At 34.7% G+C, this 19,653-nt stretch overlaps 1 pseudogene; it reads left to right on the top strand.

Moving 5' to 3' along the window:
* Positions 1–3,331: 3,331 nt before the first annotated feature.
* Positions 3,332–19,653, top strand: part of LOC122468955 — a 28,679-nt pseudogene continuing 12,357 nt past the window's right edge.

The following is a 19,653-nucleotide window of genomic DNA, read 5'->3' on the forward strand; positions in this document are numbered from 1 at the left end:
TATTTTTATTTTCTTTAACATATAATAAAGCTCACATATTTTACATTATTAAAAAAGTATTTGAAGCCCCTCATTAAATTTTTCATTATATCAAAAGAAAAACAATTGAACTGAGTATTTTAAGAGATACGCCATTTTTAATAACCAAGTTATTATTTCATATAGTGGTCATGTGTTAAAGTAATGATTTATTGCATGTTTGGGAACAGTACTATGTTCTATCAATTAATAGGCCAAAACTATTCTTTTTTTCCCCCTCTCTCTAGAGGAAGCTTATTCTTTTAATACTGGGCCTTTTAAAAAATAGTGTCAAAATAGGCTTAGCATTAGATATCTGATGAGAACCATTCTGATTTGGGGAATATAGTTAATTGTATCATAATTACTTCCATGAAATACTTTTAATCCCAGGGTTCTCTGTATCCCGATATTGTGTCAGAGATTGCCAGTATCATCTGCTATTTATTCTAATGCTAGTGCTGCTTATAGTAGATGTTTTTTTTTTTTAATTTGTGTCTGACACAGAAGCATTCTCTGAGGGATGATAATATGTCTCATAAAAATTTTTTAAATGTATAAAATTGTACTTTGTATATGAAAATATTTTAAAGGAGCTTAAATATGTTTTCTTTCCATGGTTTAAAATGAATAGATTTGATTCTGTATGGTTTTTCTTTTTTTCCCCCTATATCTACTACTTTTTAGGAGGATGGTTATTTAGCCACAGAACTTACCCAGATTGGCTCTTATGTTTAGGAAAGGTTCCTGGGTGGTTCTTGCATTGCTTGGTAAACTGAAGTCTTGAATAGTAAAGTTTTAGATCTTTTTTTTTTTTTTTTTTTTTTTTTTTACTTGAAGTATACTTAACATATAGTGTTCTATTTGTTTCAGGGTGTGTAACAGTGATTTGACAATTCTATACGTTATGCGTTGCTCACCACAATAAGTATAGTTACCATCTGTCACTATACAAAGTTGTTGCAGTATTATTGATTATATTTTCTATGCTGTACCTTTCATCTCCATGACTTATTTATTTTAGAACTGAAAGTCTGTACCTCTTAATCCCCTCCACCTATTTTACCCATCCTCCTTATCCCCTCCCCCATAGCAACCACCAATTCTCTATATCTAAGAGTTTGTTTTATTTTTTAGACTATGCATATAAGTGAAATCAGATGGTATTTGCCTTTCTCTATTTGACTTCCTTCACTTAGCATTATAGCCTCTAAGTCCCTCCATGTTGTAAATGGCAAGATCTCATTCTTTTTTGTGGCTGAGTAATATTCCATTGTGTATGTATTTATATAGTACATCTTCTTTACCTTTTCATCTACTGATGGACACTTGGGTTGCTCCCATATCTTGGCTATTGTAAATAATGCAGCAATAAACATAGAGGTGCATATATCTTTCTGATTTAGTGTTTTTGTTTTCTTTGGGTAAATACCCAACAGTGGAGTTGCTGAATCATATGATATTTTTATTTTGAATTTTTTGAGGATCCTCCATATTGTTTTCTACAGTGGTTGCATCAATTTACATTCCCACCAACAATCTATAAGGTTCTCTTTTGTCCACATCCTCACCAACACTTGTTATTTCTTGTCTTTTTGATTAATAGCCATTCTGATAATAGTGTGAAGTGATAAGTCATGGTGATTTTGACTAACATTTCCCAAATGATTAGTGACCATCTTTTCATGTATCTCTTTTGCCTATTTTTTAATCAGATTTTTTTTTCTGTTGAATTGTGGAAGTTCTTTATATAGTCTGGATATTAACCCCTTATTGGATGTATCATTTGCAAATACCTTCTATTCAGTAGATTGCCTTTTTGTTTTATTGATGGTTTCTTTCTCTATGCAAAAGCTTTTTATTTTGTTGTACTTCCAATATTTTATTTTTGCTTTTGTTTCCCTTGCCTGAGGAAACAAATCCATAAATATGTTGCTAAGGCCTATGTCCCACAGATTACTGCCTGTGTTTTCTTTTAAGAGTTTTATGGTTTCAGGTCTCATGTTTAGGTCTTTAATCCATTAAATAGTAAAGTTTAAAAAATAATTATGTGGGGGCGCCTGGGTGGCGCAGTCAGTTAAGCTTCCGACTTCGGCCAGGTCAGGATCTCGCAGTCCGTGAGTTTGAGCCCCGCGTCGGGCTCTGGGCTGATGGCTCAGAGCCTGGAGCCTGTTTCCGATTCTGTGTCTCCCTCTCTCTCTGCCCCTCCCCCGTTCATGCTCTGTCTCTCTCTGTCCCAAAAATAAGTAAAAAACGTTGAAAAAAAATTTTAAAAAAATAAAATAAAAAATAATTATGTGTATGCTTTATTCTGGCAAGGAGTACTAATTTGCATGGCTACTATAAAAAAAAAAGGTGTCACTTTTTCACTCGGGAGAATATCTGATGTTCTTTCAGTGAGTTCCACAAAGAGTTTTATTGTCATTTTCATTTTGTTTCTTTGAAGTAAGAAGCATGGTAGGTGATCTATAGGGTCACCAAAAAATCTATAACCACGACTCATTTGGGATCAGCAAATTAATCTGAATATAGTTGGGGGATGCTGGAAATGGAAGAAGAGAGGAAAACACATGGATAGGAATTAAAAGAAAAGGAGGGAATCAAAGAAATAATAACAATATTTACTAGGTACTGTATTGAATCTTGTGCTTTAGTCTGATAAGGAAAACATTCATGTAAACAACAGGGTCTTAGTATAAGAGATAGAGACATTTAATAAAAAATACAGGAGGGCTTATTAACAATAATGTTATTACTTGCTAAATGCTTATTAAAATTTTGCTTAAAAGAAAAAGGAAGAAGACTAATTATCATTTACATGATCCCCTCTGTTATCTCTTACTACTAATAGTTTGCTATAAGGCTCCTAAAATCAGGAGGGATTAAGAAGAATGTTGAGAAAATCCGTATGTTTTCTATTTCTACTTTTATTCTCTTTTTTATATGCCAGCTGGGTGACCACCTTTCTTAGGCATGGGGAAACTTGGTAGCTGAGGATAATGGAAATAATACTTCCCTTTTTATATGGGTTATTTAAAATACAGACAGACCATGTATTATATTGACAAAGCATAATTATCTAAAGTAGTTGCATTTCTTTTTTAAAAATGCATATTATATACTTGACAAAGGATTTGTATTTAGAATATATAAAGAATTTTTACAACTCAACAGTAAGAACACAAACAATCCAATAAAGTAAGCAAAAAAATTGAATAGTCACTTTACCAAGGAGGACATAGGATTGGCCAATGAGCATGTGAAAAGATGCTCAGCTTCACTCAACATCAGTGAAATGCAAAGTAAAGGCACGATGAGATATCATTTCACAGCTGCTAGAATGGCCACAATTAAAAAGATGATTGCAAGGGTTGACAAAGATGTGGAGGAACCAAACCTCACACTGATGGTGAAGATGAAACTGATGTATAACCACTTTGGAAAACAGTGTAGTGATTTTTTTTAACAAGTTAAACATACACCTATTGTGTGACCCAGTTATTTCCTCCCTGATATTTACCCAACAGAAAAGAAAGCATATATCTATACCAGGAATATTCATAGCTTAATTTTCATACCTGAAAACTGGAAACAACCCAAACGTTGGTCAGTAGCAGAATATATGAACAAATAGTGGTATATCCATATAATAGAACACTGCTCAGTAATACAAATGAACAATACATGCAACAACATGGATAAATTTTGGTCATAATTATGCAAAGAGAAAGAAGCCATACAAAAGAGAGTACATACTGTTTGATGCCTTTTTTTTTTTAATTCTAGAAAATAACAAACAAATCAATAGAAAACAGATCCCTGGTTGTGTGGGATGGGGAGAGGGGAGAAGTAAGGAGGGATGAACTGTTTGGGGGAAATGATACAGATGTTCATTAGTCTGTGACTGATTTCACAGGTATATACATATACCAACATTTATCAAATTATATACTTCAAATATGTGCAGTTTATTGCATGTCAATTATACCTCAATAAAGCTGATTTTAAAATAGCTTACTCTACCTGTTTCACATAGTAATCATTCAAAGATGCTAGGTTTGAAGTAGTTCTGTGTCTTACTGTATAGGATTTGAGAATAAAAAACTAAGATTGAAGAACTATTTTAACAGTTAATAAAACAGTGAACAAATGAATTCACTGATTCATTCATAATCAGTGTATGTTTTTGAGTGTTGGACAAACTGTGCAGTTAATAAGATTTAAATTTTTAATAAACACACTCTACCCCCAACATGGGGCTTGAACTCAATGACCCTGAGATCAGAAATGCATGCGCTGTTGACTGACCAGCCAGGTGCCCCTAAGATTTAAATTTTTAAATTTCACATGTGATCTGTGGTCGTGCCTGGGTGGCTCAGTCGGTTAAGCATTTGACTGTTGACCTCAGCTCAGATCATGATGTCAATGGTTTGTGAGTTCAAGCCCTGCACTGGGCTGTGGAGTGCACACTGATAGTGTGGAGCCTGCTTGGGATTCTCTGTTTCCTCCTCCCTCTGTTTCTCTCTCTCTCTTTCTCTCTAAAACAAACAAACAAACAAACAAACATCTTAAAGAATTCACATGTAATCCAAATGTAATGTAACTTCAAAATCAGTTTATTAACTGGGGAAATACTGTCATAAGAAACTTTTCTCTGTATCAAACTATGGAATTTTAAAATACAGCAGTTCATTGAACACTAATAAATATACAAGTCAAAAAAGACTAATAGATATTGGTTGTTGACTTAGATGTGATAAGGAAACCAAGATAAATCTGATACAGACCTTGCTTTCCAGTTGCTTATAGTCTATTGGGGGGGGAAATAATAGGCCTCTAATTAGCAAAATCAGAAATTAAAGTGATAAGATCTCTAATTGGTGGAGAGTAGTGTAAAGGAGAGGAAAGTTGACTTTCCATTCAGAAAGAGGTGAAGGAAAGAAGACATTTGTTAGAGAAGTGGGATTTTAAAAGAAAGACTGTAATATCATCTAGTTATTTACTTCTCAAGTCTGTTCTTGTATCCAGACTGTCATTGCTTTTATGAGTAATGATTAATTTGAAACAGATGATTTGTGTATTCAGAATCAAGTGATGTTTTGTACATTTCCTCTTGTTTGAAAGTTTCCAGCAATTAAAATACTGACAATCTTGGAAAGTAATTTTAGTTACCATGCCTTCTGTTCTTTTAGCCATTATGACTACTAATTTAGTACATTACTTAATACACTAGATTAAACAGCACAGTATAAATTTTTATGAATATAAAATTTCTAGTGTTTTAGAAAATTGTTATTGCTCTAAAATTCTCCATAAAATGTTGGCTTATCGTATTTTTAATTAAATTGTTGGTTACTGGTTTGTTTCATCAATTACCTTTTAAAACTGATAAAACTTATAAAATATGTTACATTAAAGCATTAGAGAAAATACTTTAGTTGTAATTATATGTGGGCACACTTATGTTGTGCATCTTTTAAAAATTTTTTTAATGTTTATTTTTTTGAGAGAGAGACTAAGCGCCTGAGCAGGGGAGGCGCAGAGAGGAAGACACAGAATCCAAAGCAGGCTCCAGTGTCTGGGCTGTCAGCACAGAGCCCAATGTGGGGCTTGAACCCACAAACCATGAGATCATGACCTGAGCCGAAGTCGGATGCTTAACCAACAGAGTCACCCCAGTTGTGCATCTTTTAAACCAAGATTATCTTCTTTTGCCCACATGTTGTGCTTTCCTCACTTCTGTGACTCCTTAGGTGAAAATACCCTCTCTTTATTCTGTGGCTAATTCCGTTCCCACTGCTCGTCTTCTCTTGTCCTTTCTGGTGAATAGAACCAGTTTACTACTTTGTGCACGTAGACAAGATTATAATTAGTTAGACCAATTTAGAAGTGTTTTACTTACAAAACGTTTTTCTGTGTGAATTTATCAGGGAGTGGTTTTTCACCTTGTGTATTGTTGAAGCTCTAGCATTTACCATCTCAATTGTTTTAATTACTGTGTTTGTGGCTATAAGCTTTCCACTGATGCAGTTCAGTGATCATCATAAGATATTCTTCTACTTTGCATTTGCTTTTCCGAAGTTAAGAGTAAATTATGATTCTCTCCCTGTGGTCCTAGAAATAATTTCCCAAACTGTTTTTATAGACTTTATTCTCAGACTACTTCTCCTCTTTACCCTGGCATTCATCTATAGCTGGAGATCCAGATTTTAACAGATCATTTCCTGTTATTACTACAGCAGTATCAAAATACTGATCACTTACCAAGAAGCAAAGTATCCAAAACACTGAAGCAGAGAGTTCAGCCAGCTGTTTGTTTTTCAACTGTTAAAATTTGTAAGAATCACATGTTAAATGGATATGGCAACAAAATGAAACAGAGGGTAGCCTCGATAAAAGAATGGTAACAAGCTACCTATCTAGCTCTTAAGTTATAACACACTCGGGTGTTTACTGAAGACAAAGAAGGAATTTCACTATTTTAAAACAGTGCTTATTTTTTTAGGTAGCATTCAGTAATTATTAGGAGATGCAAGTAACCTGGTCTTCAAAATTTTATTTTTTTCTAAGTCACTAGGGCTGTTTAGAATAAAATTCATCATTTTTTTCTTCAAATTTTCAATGTTAAACTGCCATTCGGGTGTAATTTTAATTCCTCTCCTTCATCTTCCCATACTCAATAACGCCAAGTCCTGCAGATTCTTTCTCCACATTATCACTTTTTAGTTTCACTCCATTTACATCATTCTAGGCCAATTGCAGGAAGCTCCCAGCTGGGCCATTGGTCTTTAGTTTATGCTAAGATAAAATTATCCAAACAATTTTCCATCATATGGCTTTCTGTAAAATCTATACTAATTCCACATTACCTATATAAATTTACCTGTATAAATAAACCCAAAGTCCTCTGGCATCCCTTCAAGGTCATACATCTTCCCTGCCTCTTTTATAAGCTTCTTTTCATTATTCTTAGACTTTTTGCTCTAGCCCAGCAAATATGCTTATCTGTTTTATGCATACAACTCCCTTATTCTCATTTTTACTATTTTATATGTCACATCTAATGGCCTTGAATGCTGTCACTGCTCTTCCAATTGATACCACTTTCCTAAGCAAACTGGCTCAAAAATCACTCCCTTGAATGCCTTTACTTAATCTGATTTTAATTCTGTGTATTTTGATCATTCTTTTATTCTAAATCCTCTTACCATTTATGTATTCTGCCAGTACTATATTAACATATGAATGTTATATTGTGTATATGGCTAACTCTCAAAGAATCAGGCAAGGAATGCAGTGATTTGCATTATTACAGTTGTCAACATATAGTAGGCATGAAGTTATAAATATACATTGTTTTCGTAAGATCTTGCATCAACATATTTTTACCTCTTATAAATCATTTTCACAAAATCACTATGTCAGGATTACATTGAATAACAGAAATCCCTGCCACAGTGACTTAAATAAGTTTTTGTATTTCTTGTATATTAAAAAGTCTGGAGATCTATGTTTGCTTTACTGGTCCAGCAGCTTAATAACAGCAGCTTTCTGAGAATTTTTAGGTCATCCTCATGGCCAAAAGATAGTTGCTATAGTTCTAACTATCACACTGGCACTTGAGAGAGGAGGGAGAAGAGTAGCACTGGCTGTATCAGTCCTCCTTTATCCCCAGAAATCTCCAGTGGGCTTCCTATGTTTTGTTGGTCAGAACTGGGTCACATGGCTGTCTCTACCTGAAAGAGAAGCAAGCTTGTCTGAGAAGGCAGGGAGTGGGATTGTCATTGTTGCCTTAGGCAAACTACTATTTCTGGGGCAAAACACATCATCTCCCTGAAAAACACAAAAATACAAATAGCATTCTCTACACAAGGAAGAAGGGAGAATAGATATGAGGTAGACAGTAAATGATACCTGTCACACATAATCTTTCGAAGCCTCGACACCCTCATCGGCAAACTGTAAATAATAGCAGTATGCATCAGAGGATTAAGAGATAATAAATGTAAGCACTTAGCACAATGTGTGGCAAATAGCAGTATTCAACAAAAAGTGGTTGTTACTCCTGATCTAGGTCTGAATCCCTTAGTTGCCCATAGCTAATTCTTGTTGCTGTCCTGTCTTGCCTCTTTAGAATATTATGATAAGCACTATTTTGCTAGCTCCAAACTTGTCTCTTTTCAGTGTTGTTCTCTCAGGCCACTTTGGGTAAGCTTTCTCTATTTTGATCAACTGAATAGAAGTTCCTGTTCTAGACTATCTCTAATAACCTAATTGGTCAAGTTAGTAACATGGTGCCAATGAAGAAAGGTGAGTAGTTTAGCTTATGATGTATACTAAGGCTGGAAAGCATGCATTTCATAAAGATTTACTTAGACCGGAATAATCCACAGTGTCATTTTTTAATTATTACGGATACTTGATTGCTCATTCCTATCAAATAAAAACAAAAGATACTTACAATGCTGTGATCAATTGTATTAGTTATAGTTACCAGGAGAAAAATAGTACATCTTTTTTCAAGCAATCAAGATGTACTATTGAATACAGTGTAGAATACAAATAAGAAAACATGTTGCTTATTCAGAAAGAATTTACAGTCTAGCTGACGATGACTGGGGACACACAGAGACATTCATACCTACTCAGTGTAAAGTAGTATTGAGTGAAACATAATAAATGTTATTTTAACAAGGGCAAATATCACCAATGCCTAGTGTAGTTAGTAAGGGGTCTTATGGAAGACATAGATACTCGTGTATGCAGGGTTATCTGAAGAGTCCCCCTTCCTAGGTTCTGTACAAGTAGAGAAACACATTAGTGAAGATGAAAGCCAAAATAATTACCTTTTTTCCTGAAAGGCAGATGGATATATTTTCAAGTTGTAGCTAATTTGGATTTCTAATAATGAATCCCTAAGATTCATGTCATTGCTGGTTGCACATTGAAGGGGCAGGAAGCTCCCTCGAAGACAGAGGATGGAACAGAGCCATGTATTCTCAATATATATTTACAAATCAGATGTTTACCTCCTCAGGGATGGTGTGACAGGGTGGAGAGAGGCTCAGAGTAAAGACATTGAGCTTCCTTCCAGTTAGGAATCATTGGGGGTAGAAAGAAGTGTTCCTAAATTTACATGCTAGTTCTAAAGCAATATGCAAATTTAAGTAGAGGTGAAATGGGAGGGCACTTTAGGCATGGAAAACTACACATTTGTGGAGTGAGGAGGTTATATTTACATGTGGTACCGTGGGGTGCTAACCTGAGTAATCTGTAACATCTTTAAGCCATCAGATGGAAAGTAGATAGGATAGGGTGCAGTAAAAGTTTAATCTTACCCTGTTATAACTATAGTTTTATATCCATACCCTTACCTAATTCTTATATTTAATGCTATATTAAAACTTTGGAGGAAAATAGAGGCATTATAGGTAGCCTAACACCTACTACCATTTTACATTGTAAAGGAGACTGTGGAATAGACACTCTACTTTTTGAAACAATTTCATGTAAATTAAAATATTTAATATTTTTCATATATAATTATCAAATTATAATCATTGGACCATGGAGGAGGTTATCAGAAGTTTGCCTGGGGTAAAAAGTTGGGTGAAAATCTGCATTTTTCCAAAGGATGTTCCTTAGATACTTGTGGAATCCTAGAAATGTCTGCCCAATTTGGATCCATTGTTCCAGGCTCCCTCCTTCCATTCCAGAGATTTAGATAAATGGAATTCTTAGAAAAATACACTTGTAAGCAAGACCATCAGAAATCATACACAGCTCCAAATAAGGCTCTCAAGCGGCTATTACAAAAATATTTGAGTTCTTGGACTGTGGCATGTTGTGTGTTTAAAGACAATCATCATTAGTAGGAACACAACTTGATTCCTTTGGGTCCAATTTGTGCTTGTCTTATGTCTAATTACTTTTGGATTCAAAATAAGAAAGCCTTGTTTTAAAACCAAACAAGTCTTTGAAACAGTATTATTCATACTATGATTCTTTTTAAAGATATGTCAAATGAAGCATGAGTTACACCAGTGATATGAAGAAACAATATGGTGTAAGCTGTTTCTCGTTTTCAATAATAGTAACCATTTTGCATATACTCTGTAGCTATTGAATACAATAACAGGAAATACTATTTTAATGGAAATGTTCTGTATGTGAAAATTTTTATTATTTGTGTGCTAGAAGAAAGCAACTTGGTTTTATAGGAATTAGATGAGCACCAGGATCATCATATCTACAATAATCTTTGGCATATTGTGTCAGCCTTTTTTCTTTTTTCTTTTTTTTTTAGTTTTTTTCCTGTGTGTGTGTGTGTGTGTGTGTGTGTGTGTGTGTGTGTGTGAAGCATAATGTACATATAGTGAGGTGCACCAAACACCAGCTCAATGAATTAGGTTAAAGTGGACACCCATGTACATGCCAAACATTAGGACACCTTTGTACCCTGAAAGTTCTCTTTGTGTTTGCTCTCAACCACTTTTTTCTCCTCCTCTCCAAGATTAGCCTCTACCCTGAGTTAAATGGTGCAGCTGAGTTTCACCTATGTTTAATGTAATGTACATTATGTACATATGTATATACAAAGGTAAAATATATTGTCTTTTGTGTTGGTGTTCTTTTACTCAGCATATTTGTAATACATATCCATGTTACTGCTTGTAGGTATTGTTTGTTCATTTTTGCTGCTATATATGTAGTATTTTATTGTAGAAATATGCCTTTATTTATCCATTCTACTGTTGGGTATTGAAGTTTTCAGTTTCAGGCTATTACAGTAATGCTGGTATGAAATTCTGGTGCTTGTCTTTTGACTCCTTTTGCATGTGCATTTTTTGTTTTTAGATATGTATGTAGGAGTCACATAGCTGGCTCAAAGGGAATATATATGCTCACTTTTTGTAGATAATTCCAAATCCATTTCCAAAGTAGATGTTTCCATTCACATTTCAATAGCAGGGTATAGAAATTGCTGTTATTTTGAATGTAAACCAATTTATTATCTTTTCCATGATGTTTACTGGTTTTTTGTGCTAAGAAATGTTTTCTGATTTGAACATCATGAAGATTCATAATCTTATATTATCTTCTAAAAGCTTTAGTTGCTTTGTTGTGCAGATTTAGATCTGTAATCCACCTCATATGATAGGAATTAAATTTTTTCTTTCCCTACATAGATAGGGAATTTTTTGTTGAAGACTATCTTTTCCCATCGTTCTGCAGTGGCACCTTTTTGTTAAATTGAGTATCCATATGTGTGTGGTGTGTTTTTGAGCTGCCTCTTCTATTCAATTTGTCTATTCTTATATCAAGACAACACAGTCTTTATTACTGCTGATTTGTAATACGTTTGACATCAAATAGATCAAGTTCTTCCAGCTTGTTCTTTTTTAACTGTTTCAACTATTCTTGGCCTTTGTCATTACTATATTAATTTTATATTCACCTTATCAGGTTACACACACACACAATCTGTATAGAATTTTTATTGGGATTGCTTGGAATCTATAGATCAATTTGAGAACATTTTTATAATATTGAGTCTTCTAATTTATAGAAGATTCTGTATGTTTGAGACTTTATGAGATTCTGTATGTTTAATGTCTTACAAAAGTGTTTTATAGTTTTCTTGAGAGACATATTTTTTTATAGATTTATTCCTAGGAATTTGATATTTTTGAGGCCATTATAAATGATACTTAAAAAGAAGTTTGTTTTGGTAAATTGAAATAAGATTGATTTTTGTAAATTTACTTTATAACTAGCAACTTTCTAACTTCACTTTTTTAATGTTTATTTTATTTTGGGAGGCACAGAGAGAGAGAGAGAGAGAGAGAGCATGGGCAGGGGAGGGGGGAGGGGCAAAGAGAGAGGGAGAGAAAGAATCCCAAGCAGGCTCCTCTCTGTCAGCATGGAACCCTATGCTGGGCTCAAGCCCACAACTGCGAGATCATGACCTGAGCAGATATCAAGAGTCGGATGCTTAACTGACTGAGCCACCCAGGCACACCTAACTTCTCTCTTAATTAAAATAACTTTTCTGTAGATTCTTTTAATTTTTTTACATCTTTAAGTCATGCCTATTTTTTCCTTTCCTTATATTTTTTATTTATTTTTCTTCCTTATTAAACTAGTTATGTCCTCCAGTAATGTATTAAATAGAAGTCTGAGATATTAAATTGAACATTGAGAGCAGTCACTCTTACCTTGTTTCTGATCCCAGTGGGAAAGCTTTAAGATTTCATCACTTTGTATGATGTTTTCTTGGATTTTTTTTTTTTTGAGAATGCTTAGGTTTTTTCAAGAAACCCTTAACAAAATTAATGCTAGTCCCTTCTATTTCTAGTTTACCAAAATCTTTTGTTTGTTTTAAAATTATGAATGAATACTGAGTGTATAAAATGCTTTTCTTGTATCTATTGAAATAACCCTATGATTTTATTCTTTTTTATTATTATGTTGAATTACACTGGTTGAATTTTACATGTTGAATAACCTGCTTTCTGGAATAAATTCAACTTGGCTATAGGCATTATCTTTTGTTATGAGTCACTGAACTTGATTTGGTAAAAATTAGTTTAGAAATTTTTCATTCATGTGCATCAGGGGATTTTGCATCATAAGTGAGATTAACCTGTAATATTCCTTTTTGTGCTGTCCTTGTCATGTTTTGGCTTCATAAAATAAATGAGAAAGTTTTTGTTTGTTTGTTTGTTTTCTGAAAGAGTTTGTGTGAGCTTAGAATAGTTCCTTAAATGAATTATAACATTCATTGTGAAGACAGAATTATGGTTTGGCTTCTAATTCTAAATAGATGGAAAACTATTCAGATCTTTGTACTTCCTCTTGTGTAAGTTTTCGTAATTTATATTCTGGGAGTTTATCCATTTTGTCTACATTTTCAAATTTATTGGCATGAAGTTATTCATATCATTTGGTTATCTTTATAATGTCTAGGATTTGTATTGTTAGGTCCCTCATCATTCCTGATATTGGTTATTTGTGATATGTTTTTTCTTTATCATTAGTCTCAGCAAAAATTTATCAATTCTGTTAGTATTTTCTAGGAATAACTTTTGGCTTTATTTATCCTTTCTAATGCACATATTCTATCTCATTGCTTTCTGTTCTTTATTATTTTCTTCTTTTTTCTTTGGGCTTAATTTCCCTTATTTTTCTAAGTTTTTGAGGTGAATACTTAGATTAATGATTTTCAGCATTCTTCTTGTCTAAAATATGTACTTCAAGCTGTGAATTACTCTCCAAGTACAGCTCTGGTTGATCTTACATGTTTTAATACATAATTATCTACTGTCATTCAGTTAGAATATGTTCTAATATCTATTAGAAAGTTTCTCTTTGAGCCATGGGTTATTTAGAAGTACATTTCATAATTTTCTTTCCAGATAAATGGGAATTTTCAGTGTATCTTTTATCACTAATTTCTAGCATAATTGCTCTTTGATCAAAGAACATATTTTGAAATTTGTTGCAACTTGCTTTAATAGCCCAGCATATGTGTAATTTTTATTAGTGTTTCATAAAAAAATTGTATGTGTTCTATAGTTTTTGGTTGCAGTGCTCCATATATGTTAATTAGATCAGGTTTATTAATTATTTTATATAATTATATAATATTTTATATTCAACTGAATTTTTTGTCTGTTCATTCTATCAGTTAATAAGAAAGTTGTATGGGGGTGCCTGGGTGGCTCAGTCAGTTAAACGTCCTACTTCAGCTCAGGTCATGATCTCACAGTTTGTGGGTTCAAGCCCTGTGTCAGGCTCAGTGCTAATAGCTCAGAGCCTGGAGCCTGCCTTGGATTCTGTGTCTCCCTCTCTCTCGAGTGCTCTTCCCTCACTCACGCTCTGTCTCTCTGTCTCTCTCTCTCAAAAATAAATAAAACATTTAAAATAATAACAATAATAATAAAAAGAAAGATTTATGAAAATCTTCCACATGATTGTGGATATCTACTTTTCATTATAATTCTGTCATTTTTCTCTTTATATATATTGAAACTATGTTATTAAGTACATACACATTTAGAATTGTTATATCTTTCTGATGAATCAAATAATTTATGATGAAGTGTACTTCTTTGTCTCTAGCAATATTTTTTTGCCATAGAATCTACTCTTCTGATTTAATAAAGCTATACCAGTTTTCCTTTGATTAGTGTTGAATGTTATATCTTTTTCCCTTCTTTTACTTTCAACATTTCATATATTTATATCCCTTATCTGTTTTTTGTAAATAGAATAAAAATGGGTTTTGTTTTTTACTCAGTTTGGATTTCTGGGAGGAAGAAATCTATATGGCTTATTTGAAAGGTACTGCTTCTTGGGGATCCTGGCTGGTTCAGTTGGAAAAGCATGTGACTCCTGATCTCAGGGTTCTGAGTTTGAGCCCTATGTTGGGTGTAGAGATTACTTAAATAATTATAACTTAAAAAACAATAACAAGATATTGCTTCTCAAACCAATGCAAGTAAATGTCTAGGGGAGCAGTGAGAGAAAACTTTAAGTAAAGATGGTTTGGGGCCAGATTTTGGAGGCCTTTTAATGTCAAAGTAAAACATTTGGCCTGTATCTTCTTTCAGGAAACCCTTGAAGGTTTTGAAAAGGTAGGTGAGTGATATGTGTTTTAAGAAGGTTAAATCATTAAGATTCAACTGGAGTAGGAAGCACTGGAGGCAATGAAGATAGGTTCTGAAAACGTCTTAGTTTTCTACATCTTAGTTTTACTACAACATTACCTGAAACAACAGGAACAACATCTGGAACAACAGTACCTGATACACAGTAAGCTTGCAATGAAGTATTTGATGACTAAATGAAAAACCCAGGTGAGATGTGATGAGGGGCCAGATAGGAATATGGCAGTGGAAATCACTAGAAATATAAAATAGACAAAATTCATTGTCTATGAATTCATGTGTCTGGGAGGAGGTTTAGGTAAAAGGGAATCAACAAACAGATACAGATAACATTCTAGGATGTTTATATAGGTGTCTATTAGATGGGGCCTCAATAATAAATCAGATAAGGAGACAATGATGAATATGTTGATTATTAATTTATAAAGCATTACAAGTAGTTAAATATAAGAGAAAATTTAAATTTTTTTAATGTTTATTTATTTTTGAGAGAGAGACTGTGAGAGCCAGGGAGGGGCAGAGAGGGAGAGGGGAAGACACAGAATCCAAAACAGACTCCAGGCCCCAAGCTGTCAGCACACAGCCCGATGCAGGGCTTGATTGAACTCACGAACTGTGAGATCATGACCTGAGCCAAAGTTGGATGCTTAACTGACTGAGCCACCCAGGTGCCCCAAAGAGAAAATTTAAAGATGAGTACAACATTTTTCTTCACCACTACCTCTTCCAACTTTCAAACTACTGTGTTTGCTTTGATGTATAGACGAAGATCCTCTAGATCCTATATAGGTAGGTGTTTGCTTCATGTTGATGCTTTTGCAGGTACTTTTGATGAAAAAGCCTCAATTTACACATTTCCAAGGGGAAGCCATATTACCTTACAGTAACTACCTATTCAGTGCATTTACAATTTTATATTCTTACATGGTGCCAAAGTAATTCAGTGGCAAATAATTCAATATTTCCTATTTCTTGTTTTGCCCTGATCTTCCCCCCAATACAATTATTAATCTTTCCTTGAGTGACTACTCATCCATTTTTCATTTGTGTATGTTAAGAAATGCAGCTTTGTATTAGTAATTAGAATTTTAGGGAGTTTTAGACTAGTTAAAATATATGATAATTCTTTTAGTCATGATTATTTAGTAGTCTCGATCAGATTTTTTTTTAATTTATTTTGAGAGAAAGAGAGCATGAGTGGGGGAGGGGCAGAGAGAGAGAGAGAGAGAGAGAGAGAGAGAGAGAGAGAGAGAAAATCCCAAGCAGGCTCTACACTGTCAGCACAGATTCCAATGTGGGGCTCGAACTCATGAACTGTGAGATCATGATCTGAGCCAAAATCAAGAGTTCGACACCTGACAGAGCCACCCAGGTGCCCCTCCATCAGACATTTCTATTGCGTTCATTTCTTGGGTGTTTTAATCCACTGTTTTTTGTTTTCTTTTTTGTCTTAAATCTTGGATTATGAATTTATCTATAAAATTCTCGTTCAGCTTAAGGTAGAGTGTTCTTCCAGCATAGTTTTGGGTTTACTTCTGTGTATACTCATTGGAGATCTCTGGCTTAGGACTTAGTTCTTTGTAATTTTTTGACTTGTGGCTTTCTAGACCACATGTGATATAAATTCAGTTCTCTGTGTTGGGCAGGCCCAGATTTTATACATTCTCAAGGGATTTATATAAAATAACTCACTTAGAGCCCAAGCACAGATAAACCAGTTTCCCTATTGTCTATGGTGTTCTTTTACTGGTTGGGAGATTTTTTTTTTTTTTCCTCTGAGACTTTAAGCCCTTCCAGTTTTATGCAGGGATTTTAACTTCAATTCTCCTCCTTACAATAGCCAAGTTCCCATCTCCTGTCCTTTGCATTCCCTTAAAAGCCAAATTCCTAGCTTGTGACTGTTACTCACCACCCATCATCAAGGCAAAGGCAAGGTAGCCTACTCATTTGCCAGTCCCGGTATCAGTTGCTTCATTATTCCTGACACCTGGATATTTGTCTTTTATATCGGTTTAGCTGTGCATTTTTTTAAAGCTGGTGTAATTCTTCTCAGCATCCCTAACTAATCTAGCAGGAGGAATTTTTAATGTATAATCTGCCATATTTCTGAAACTCAATTCTTGAATTCTTTCCACATCTGTAGAGTTTTTTCTCCACATATCTCTGTTATGCCCAGAATTCGTGATCCCCAAAGACCACTAGGGAGCCGAGTCCGATGCAAAAGCAAAAGAGCCTTTATTCGAGCTAGCTCGAGCTCAGTCCCCTACCTGCACCGACACAGCGGTGAAATACCAGGGAGAGAGAGCGAGTTTCAAAAGCACAAAGGTTTTATTGGGGTCTAGGGGCAGTTGGTGAGGTAATGGCTGTGGCCTCAGCCGATTGGCTGGGGAAGGGTCGTGGCCTCGGCCGATTGGCTGGGGAAGGGTCAGAGTCCTGTTACGCAGGTCGCTCGGCGTGTTTTGATCAGGAAGTTTGAACGGGTGAGCGAGAGGTTACTCGTGGTCTAGGTGAAGGACACAGAACAAGATGGAATCTGCCGGTGTAGGCCCGCCCTTTCATCTCCAAATATGCTTGACCTTATTTTTTTTTTTTTAAGGGCATTGCATTTCACAGTTGGATGGGGCTGACAATGGGATATTTTCCCTCTTTTGATTTAATTTAAAAAATAATTCTGATGTTACTAGACCTTGCCACATTGTAAATTCTACTCAGAGGCACAAAGAAAGTAATTAACTCTAAATATTGATAGAAGACTAGCCCTTTTAGATTAGTCTGAGAAAATAATCTTGAAAATGTATCCCATGTGAGTAAATAACACCAAATTCAGTGGGCTACCTTGGGGCCCAGGGGAAAGAGGAATTAGAAATGAGATCATTAGGGGAGGCTTCAAATACATTTGTAAGATTTTATTTCTTAAGCTGAGTAGTGTATACGCAAGGGCTATCTTCTCTACATTTTACAAATATATGAAATGTTTCATAGTAAAAATGACTGTAAAGGGAATTATCACCATAATGAAATTATGCCATAGCTTTAATTTCATGTAACAGAAGATACACAGGGCATTGGCCACTGTCCTGTGCATTTGTCAAGTGAAAAGATAATTTTCCACGTTAAAGAAGTAAAGTAACGTTATTTCAACTACACTAACATTTAGTTATTTCCTTATTAGATTTTATTTCCCCATGCCTGTTAAAAATATTATATGACTGACCACAAACTCCGGCCTATCCAGTGATCATGCTATTTACAACTTGGGGAGTAATTCTAGCATTATTCAGAATAGCAACAGGTTAAATCCGAATCATCTTGGCTAAAAAAGTCCCTTTTAAAAGTGTTTTTGCTCATTGCAAGTGTTGGTGTTCAGTACTGTTGTTCACTCACACCTTTTAACACTGAAATATGAAAGGTAGGCAGGGCTGGGATGTGGAGGCACCCAGGTTCTTACAGGCATGTACCTAGGCCTGGTGTTCTAGTCCCTGCATAGACTGCCTCTTGTCCTCATAACGACATTAAAAATAGTTAACATTGACTGAGTGCTTTCTTTGTGCTAGTCATTATGAAGCATTCTTTATGTATTATCATAGTTAATCCCTATAATAATCTTATAATTATTATACGCTCTTTGTAGAATGAAGGAAACAAACATTAATTTGACAAAATTACACAGCTACTAAATGACTAAATTGAATATTTACTGTTAAGTAACTCTGAAGTAATTTTCCTCTCTCTGTCTCTGTCTACAAAATGCCATCGTGTATTGGGGTGCCTGTGTGGCTCAATTGGTTAAGCGTCCAACTTCAGCTCAGGTCATGATCTCATGGTTCGTGAGTTCAAGCCGCACGTCAGGCTTTGTGCTGATAGCTCAGAGCCTAGAGCCTGCTTCAGATTCTGTGTCTCCCTCTCTCTTTGCCCCTCCCCTGTTAATGTTCTTTCTCTCCAAAAATGAATAAACATTTTTAAAAAAATTAATGCCATCTTGTATTGATACTGTGTTGCAATAATCATTTAATGTTACTTAAGCATCAGAAATATTCATGTAGCTGTTATGAAATGTAAGATTTAGCTGATTTCTGTTTACAAACCATAGACAAGAGGAAAATACAAGGAATGGGTGAGCAGTCAAAAGCAAGCTGGGTCACCAGGATACAGGGGTGGTTGGAGGGCAGAATGCTTGTTAGAATAAACTGCCTGAGGTTGTAGTGAGATACCTATTGATGTTGATGGTATGTGTGGATAAGATAGGTATGTGGCCTCTGGTTTTATGTTTTCTGTCATACCAAAGACTATTAAAAAAACAATGTTGCCTGGGATTCTCACCTTTGACCTTATCAAATAAAACCTTCCCTCACACATCACTACTGTTAGGAGAGGGCGTGTTACAGGACGGGGACACAAGGATAAAGAAATATGGAAAGGTGACCAGGCTATATTCCTTCCTACTTTTTTATAGACTAAGCCTGTTGCTTTTTTAAAAAAACAAAAAGAAGGAAGAATGGAGGGGAGGGATGGAGAGACAGAGAGATAGAAAGCAGGAACGATTAATTGAATACAGACAAAAGTATTCACTTATATTTATTTCTCTCTGTAACTTCTTAGAGAATAAGGGGCTTGCATGACTATTTCGTGACTTTACAACTTTGTTTGAAAATAAATCAATGTGATTTACTTTAAACAGAGCCTTATAAAGAACAAGGAATTTCTTTCCCCTACTCTTTCTTAGAGAAACTCAAATATCTCCAAACTTCGTCTTGAACTGTTGTTTCTACTTCATACTGAGGCTTGAGTTTAATTATTTTGGCCTTGTTTAAGTAATTCTGGACCTGAGGCATTTAGACCTTTAGGGCCCTCCATTGGATTCACAATAAATCATAAATGTATTAGTATAATCTCAATTAAAATAATACTTCATCTATCCAGTTTACCATTGTCATCTAAATGTCTAATCTAAATCCTGCTATTA

This window comes from Prionailurus bengalensis, chromosome B1 (assembly GCF_016509475.1).
Source record: "Prionailurus bengalensis isolate Pbe53 chromosome B1, Fcat_Pben_1.1_paternal_pri, whole genome shotgun sequence".
Lineage (NCBI taxonomy): Eukaryota > Metazoa > Chordata > Mammalia > Carnivora > Felidae > Prionailurus > Prionailurus bengalensis.